The sequence below is a fragment of the Ostrea edulis genome, chromosome 5 (assembly GCF_947568905.1).
Source record: "Ostrea edulis chromosome 5, xbOstEdul1.1, whole genome shotgun sequence".
Classification (NCBI taxonomy): Eukaryota; Metazoa; Mollusca; class Bivalvia; order Ostreida; family Ostreidae; genus Ostrea; species Ostrea edulis.
In genome coordinates, this window is record NC_079168.1 from 5,159,440 (window position 1) to 5,167,627 (window position 8,188).

Sequence of the window (8,188 nt, forward strand, 5' to 3'; positions counted from 1 at the left end):
CAGAATCGTCACATGAAGATGGTAACATCACAACGAAAACAACAACCTTTGCTGGTACATATGAAGCAGACTGTAATCTTTTGTATATCTACAATATCTATCTTTGACTTAATTTTGATGTGATGTGTCTGGATTGTTTAAGCCCTCCCCATTCATGTTCCGTAGGATCCTGGTTAGAATAGGTCCTCAGTACCCTTTGCTTGTAGCAAGAGGCGACTAAGTGCAGCGGTACCTCGAATGAGACCGCAAAAATCGAGGCCTCGTGTCACAGCAGGTGTTTCACTATAAAGATTCCTCCTTGCTCAACGGTCGTAAGCGTCGAGCATAGGCCTAAACTTTGCAGCCTTTCACCGTCAATAGATATTTCTCCATATCAGTGAAAATTTTTCTAGAGGGATTTAAACAATATACAACCAACAAACCGCCATTAAGAAAGAGGGGATATTGCTTTGCACCTGACGGTTGGTCGGTTTCGCGGTCAGTAGACCACATTTTGTCCGTTTGATATCTCGAGAACACTTAATTTGACAGACATCAAAGATGGCATACTAATACATCCTAAGAAGTAGATGACCCGTATTGATTTGGAGGTGACATGCTTTAAAGTCAAGGGTCAAACTGGACATAAAAAGATACTGTCCACTCAATATGTTCAGAACCATTAACTTGATAAGCATAAGATTTTTTACACTGATACACCTTGAAGGGTAAATAAGCCATATTGATTTTAGGTCAGATGATGAAAGGTCTTCTGTTGACAAAGGAAGATATTGTCTACTCAATATTCTAAGAACCCTTTTCTTGACAGACATCAAACTTGGTAAATTGGTGCATCATAAGGAGGAATGACCCCCTAATAATTTTGGCTTCTCAGTTAAAGGTTAAGGGCCAAATAGGACATAGTAATATATTGCGTCCTATATTTTAAGAACCATTTGCTTGATTGACAACAAAGATAGTGCCCGGATACATTCTAAGGAGTTGATGATCGCTATTGGCTTTAGGATCACATGGTCAAAGATCAATACGCTCTAGACATGGGCTCGATTTAAATTGTTTTGGCACTATTATCAATTAAATGATGCATGTGTATAACCGTTTTCAATTTTGCAACGGGGAGGGGACATATATGTTTTACAAACATTTCTTGTTTATTTGATCATTTTACATAAAACAAGACGTATCAAGCACGTTTTTCAAGAAGAGAACAGAACGTTCCTTTTGCTTTCAAAATCGTAAAGATTGTACTCTTATTTATTTATTTTAGATGGAACTACTGAAGGAAGAACACCCCTTCTTGAAACAGGTCAGTTTTAGTAGCGGAATATTTGATGTCAATAAATGTTTTGTGCATTATTTATTCTGTTTATGCATAAATGTAGGTTTTAAAGACCCCGCCCCCCCCAATACCGTACGGTTTCATTACGGATCACTGAATGTGGACAGATATAATCTATTGTCATTGTTATTTACCTGCAATTTACCTGGCCAAGAGATCAGGGTGTTGTGTATATTTTGATGTACACAAAAAGGGTCTCAGGGCCGTTTGCAGAGTTTCTGTGGTCATAGTAAATGTATAATGGTTACATATTCCTAAAGGTAGCCAACACAGTCTACACTCCCCCCCCCCTCTCTCTCTCTCTCTCTCTCTCTCTCTCTCTCTCTCTCTCTCTCACTCTCAGCCATTGGTTCAATGATTTTTTTTAATATAGAGCTATCATCATTATTGATGATATAAAATATTTCAATAGGTTACAAGTTTTAGAAATTAATGTGCAAATTATTGCTTGATTTCTGATTGTGTAATTCATACTACATGTATGTATTAAAATTGCGTTGTTCAGGGGTCTTTTTAAAAAAATCAATTACGAGAAAATAGCTGTTGTGGACAGGTAATTGCTATCAAAACTCAGGTATACTGGGCTTCCTCAAGATCTAATGAATGCCGGTAAGTATTGACTGTTATCGTTATCAAAACACCTCTATGGGTAGCAGGCCACAGTTTCAGCAAATGTCACTCCGCCTGAGATCTATTGTTAAAAGTTTGATTGACAGGCGGCTTACCAATGATCATGATATAGGTAAAATTTGGAGGTGTTAACTTAAACTTGGGTCTTTCAGTGTGTTATATATATGCGTTTTATGCCTAATGTCTTAGGTACTTTACCGTCGGTTGAATAACTTGATATCTCATGTTTCTATTATCAGATTAAGCATTATTTGTTATCTTTCATTTTCATCTAGAGGAAGTTAGATTTTATATCACTGTTTGTTATCTTCACCTTTCATAAACAACTGTCATTTTCAGAATCGTCACATCAAGATGGTACCATCACAGCGGAAGCAACCACTTTAGCTGGTAAATACTAAACAGCATGTGTACGTTTTGTGTATGTACATTATCTAAATTCATATTCGTTGTTATATCTGCTAAATTTGCACCCGCTTATATCTGTAATGCCAATACTGTGTTTTATGTTGAAGATGTGACACTCTCCAGCTTTGGAGATAAACAAAGAATTGGATTTTGATGACAATGACAAATTACTATGGATTTGTTATTTATTAAATCATTAAACATAAAACAAGAAAAAAATACATATACGGATGTCACATACTTTGTCGACGATGAACACCACGTGATTTTGATTGACGATTGATCTAGTGGTATACATAAAGTGTTTAAATGTTAACAATATAATCGTTACCTGGAAATGTACCTTTCCAAATTCGTAATACACAACATTTGAAGCGGCGAGAATTTCATCATTTGGATATGATTTAACCGAGCGTGTATAACTGCCTGGGACGCACAGTCAAAAAGCCGATGAATGCAGATTGGCCTATATTTTTGCAGTGACTCCCCCTGCACCGATAGTTGGGGGCGCGCTTACGATTGCGGTCCTAAGCTTCACATAAACATTATTAACAAACAATGTAAAGAAAAGCTTACATTACCAGATTCTTTAGTATGTTGAGTTTTAACAGGTTGTATTATATCGTTCTTTGCACATTGATTTTGACTACGGATAACTCCGTTTACCTGATCAGGATATAGGGCTCACAGCGGGTGTGGCCGGTCGACAGGGGATGCTTACTCCTCTTAGGCACCTGATCCCACCCCTGGTGTGTCCAGGAGTCCGTGTTTGCCCAACTATCTATTTTGTATTGCTTATAGGAGTTATGATATTGATCACTGTTCCTTATCCCTGCCTTTCATCTATGACAAAAAAAAAGGTTTAACTATTTCGCTTTTGTGGAGAAAACGTTTTGAAATTTGCACTTAGTCAGGTAGTAGAATTGGGAAGGGAGAGGGGATGTTATACGCGTATTTAACGTTTCTTTCTGTCCAAGTTATGATGTAATTGTTACTGAGAATTTCAGAAGTAATCTGTTTTAAAAACAACAGATACAATGTACCTAAAATTAAAACACAATGAAAGCATGTGATATATAATCAGGCACGTATCATCGTTAAAAAAGGAGGGGGGGGGGAGAGAAGCTGACTTCATAAAATCGCCTGACAATTCTTGACAGGTAAATTAAAAAATAAAAATCCAAAGCTTGAAAAAGAAGGCGGCAAGGGTTGGACTTTCAGTTCCATTGATCGGTTAAATTTTACGTTTCCATCACCATTCACAATGCTTTTGTTTTTCAAAAAGGAGGGGCTATCTATAGATTAATCTCTGTACGTTGAAATATTTAACTTTGCATGTAATAATAGGAGGGAACAGACCCAGTATTCCACGTGCCTGATACTTATTTTTGTATTCATTTAAGTAATTTAAGTGCAAGAAGAACTGTAAGTTGAATGATCTACACAAAATTTAATTTTCAAAAGATTGAGTAACACGCAGAAAAAAATATTTCAACAGAAACAGCAAGTAATTTTGTTCAGTGTGAAATGATAAATGGATAATTTACATGTATGCGTTGGTTGAACATGTGTTTTTAGGCATATCTTATTGCAGGTGATTTGGTTGTCGAAAAGTAATAACGAAGAATTGCTGATATACTAAGGACATCTCAATTCTGATTTAAAGAAGTCGAGGGCTAGTTATTATTTCCATACTTTCTTGCATCATAACCATACACTGCTTGAGAGAAAACCACACGAGCGACACATATACTAGTAAATGTAATCAGTAACTAAAATATCATTGTTCAGTTCAACTATCTTTAATTCATTACACCTAATTATCAGAATCAACTGGTAATTAATTGCAATAAAAATCATTAATTTTCTATTAGGACTGTATAGGATACAATATATTACTATCTCCTATTTGACCCCTGACCTTTAACCATGAGAGGCCAACATTATAAGGGGGTCATTCCTCCGTCAAATGAGGACCGCAATGTGCTGCAGGCCATCTGTAATAAGGATAAAAACTCGCAAAGCAATGTGGAAATGTAGGCCATTGTCTAAATTCTAAAAGATCCGTCTTTTTGAGAGAAATTCATCGGAAAAGTAAATTGTGTTTCAAACAAAAATTTAGAGGAATCCAGCTTTGAAACATCGTATTGATAACATAGCCCAACCAATGCTGATTATAGGCATTTGATCAATCATACATGTATGTCTATAATGGTATTCTGATCGAGTTTTACATTTTCTTAAAACAACATTTTCTCTTTCTACTTAACAAACATACTGAATTTGTTCTACATGCATCTGTTCAAGGTAATTTTCAGAAGAGAATAGTGCGTTTGATTAGCAATATTTTGTTGTCTGGACTTTAAAGACAGAATTCACATATATACTCAACAAAAAAACAAAAACAAAAAAAAAAGAAAAGAAAAAAAAGAAACGCATATTTTTTACTCATCAAAGAAATTTTGAAACAGTACATGGAATAACTATCACGTCTATCAATGGATACCTGTGGCCTATTTAAAACACAGCATGGCCCTTTCAAACCCCAGTGTCGAAATGTTTCGCCTGGTTAATCATGTTTATAAAAATAGTGTCATTAATATTTTAGATTTAGGGAAACAACAAACACTCCTATCAAACCCATATTTAAGATTTTATGGCTTGTTTGATGCCGCAATACCGCGCCTAAACAAACATTAACGCAACCGGGCTGTAACGATGCTACTAGCCGGAGCTACGCAACATAACGTTGCAACTGCATTTGGAGTACATCAATCGACTGTGCAGCGGTTAAATGTTCGTCTCCACCAGCTGGGAAGCACAGATGACAGACCAAGAACTGGCCGTCCGCTGGTTACCACTCCCAGGCAGGACCGTCAGATCCGCCTTCAGCACCTGCGCAGTCGATTCAAAACTGCTGTAGAGACTGCTGCTACAATTGCTGGACGAGGAAATCAGCGTATAAGTGCTCAAACTGTTCGTAACAGACTGCGAGGAGCTTGAATTCGTGCACGACGTCCATACATTGGAAATCCACTAACGCCGAGACGTCACCAGGGACGAATGGATTGGTTAAGACAGCATGACCCTAGAATTTGGAGGCGACGACAATGGCATCAAGTTCTCTTCACAGATGAGTCGAAATTCAACTTGTATAGAGTTGATGGTCGTCCACGTGTGTATCGGAGGAAGAATGAGCGTTTTGCAGACTGTTGTGTAATTGAAAGAGATCGCTTTGGTGGTGGAAACGTTATGGTGTGGGGAGGTATTGCTTACGGAAGGCGAACACCACTCCACGTAATTGATGGCAATATGAATGCACTAAAATATCGTGATGAAATCCTTGCTCCTTTGGCTGTTCCATTTGTCCATCAGCACAATCTGACTCTGCAACAGGACAACGCAAGGCCGCATGTGGCAAGGGTGTGCTCGGATTTTCTGCAGACGAACAACATGGATGTTCTTCCATGGCCAGCGTTCTCACCAGACCTTAATCCAATTGAACATCTATGGGATGAGTTGGATAAACGAGTTAGACGCCGTCCCAATCCACCAACCACCATCCAGGGTTTAGAGCAGGCCTTGTTGCAGGAATGGAACAATATCCCTCAGGTTACCATCAACAAGCTTAATAACTCTATGACAAGACGTGTTCAGGCTGGAATTGATGCAAACGGAGGACATACGCGATATTAAAACTCACTGTAATGCAGTCATTAAATTGTTACCTTGTATGGACAGAGAGAAGCTGTGATATTATTCTTAACCGTTCAACACAGCAACATGAGACATGTTTGATTTTTATCACAGGACGGTTTACTGCATTTAAACTTAAAAAAAATAAAAATAAGATGTAAACTGAAGAATTAAATTATTATGTATAATCTGAATATGCGTTTCTTCTTTTGTTGAGTATATTTATTTCAGATGGATCTACTGAAGGAACATCACGTCTTGAAACAGGCCAGTTCTAGTAGCGAGATATTGGATATTACTTTTGCTATCCATATTTAGTTTGTGTTTTATTTATTCTGTTTATGTGTAAATGTAGGTTTTAAGTGTGTTATATGTGTTTTATGGCTAATGTCTTGGATACTTTACTGTCGATTAAAGAGCTTGTCAGCTCATGTCTTGTATCCGATTAATAACTGTTCGCGACATTTCTGTTCAAAAATGGAAATACTGAGAGTGTTTTTGGTAAATTATGTAAAATATTTTATGACATTTTTGTACATCAAAAGTTCAAAAGACCAGATATGGAGTGTATATGGAAAAAAGGATTTAACTTGGTAAAACCTGTTGACTGGAAAATGCAACAATGATGTATTACAGATAGCAGATAAAACTGTGACAGAGTTTAAATACAAATTGATAGATAACCTTTTGTGTAATAATATCTTTGGAGCAAATGGAAACCAGATTATAATGATAAATTTTCCGTCTTTCTGAATTTAGAAAATACAAAACATCTAATCTTTGACTGCACAAATGTTAAAAATATAGTGAATATTGTTGAATTCATATTGAAAACAATAATTCAGTGGAAATGTATTGTTCTCGCATATTTCTATGAAAATAACAAAAAGGTGTTTAATTTAAATTTTGTCATAGCCTAAGTTGCCTTTAAAAGTTATAAGAACAAGATTTTTTTAGGATTGAGATCCAAATTTGAGACGTCAAAAGATTTAACTTTTTATGTAAAATCAGATTGTCAGAAAATGCTGCTCTAATATATATTTGAAGTGAAGAACACGGGGGTGATCTGACCCTCGGTACTAGTGTGGAGGGGGTAGTGCAAGATATTGTATTGTAAGAAGTTGGTCCTTTGCATGCTCTAGTCACGTGAACTAAATAATTTTTGAATATCATATAACATTTATGTTTATGATTAAAAGAGCATCCTATCCAGGGAACCCTTGGCCAATCAGATTAACCGAGAACCTCTGAGGAGGAATTACCACACTCTCACGTGCATTGTATGTTGAAATAAATGATGGGGAAATAACTGTTTGCTATTGTTCAGAATCGTCACATCAACATGGTAACATCGCAACCGAAACAAACACTTTAGCTGGTAAATATTAAGCAGCATGCATACTTTTTGTATATCTACAATATCTACCTCTGAGTTAACCTCTTACCTCTTGGGGATCAGGGATAGAAAATGTCCTATGTACCTCTTGTTTCTCGTAAAATGCTATTAGATGGAGCGGCCCCTTCGATGAGACTTAAAGAAACCGAGACCCCGCGACACAAAAGGTGAGGCACGATAAACGTCCCTCCTTGCTTAAGCGCCGAGTATAAGCCTATTTTTTTTAGCCTTCGCCGACAATGATTAAAAAATTCTCGAGATGGATGTTCAGCAATATACAATCAACAACCCCCTTTAAAGAAGAGGGACATATTGCATTGCACCTTTCGAATGCTCGGTTTGTCGGTCGATAGATCACATGTTGTCATCAAGGTCAAGGGTCAATCGGCTCTGGCAATAGATAGATATTGCTTGTTCAATATCTTGAGAATCCTTTTCTTGACAGACTTCAAACTCCGTAAACTGGTACATCCTAAGACACAGTTGATCTGTATTGATTTGGTGGTCTCATACTTAAAAGTCAATATGTCAAGAACCGTTAACTTGGCAGACATCAAATTTGGTACACTAGTTTTTTTAAATAACTCATATTGAATTTAAGGTCAAATGCGCAAAGGTCAACCCACTTTTGACAAAGGAAGATATTTCCGTTTGATACTTTAAGAACTCTTTTCTCGACACACATCAAACTTGGTCAATTGGTACATCATAAGGACGTA

At 36.9% G+C, this 8,188-nt stretch overlaps 1 long non-coding RNA gene across 1 annotated transcript; it reads left to right on the forward strand.

Moving 5' to 3' along the window:
- On the forward strand, nt 1-2,343 carry LOC130055217 (uncharacterized). Its single transcript, XR_008803503.1, has 3 exons — nt 1-54; nt 1,268-1,306; nt 2,309-2,343. It is a non-coding gene; the product is annotated as an uncharacterized LOC130055217 (long non-coding RNA).
- Nucleotides 2,344-8,188: the final 5,845 nt, after the last annotated feature.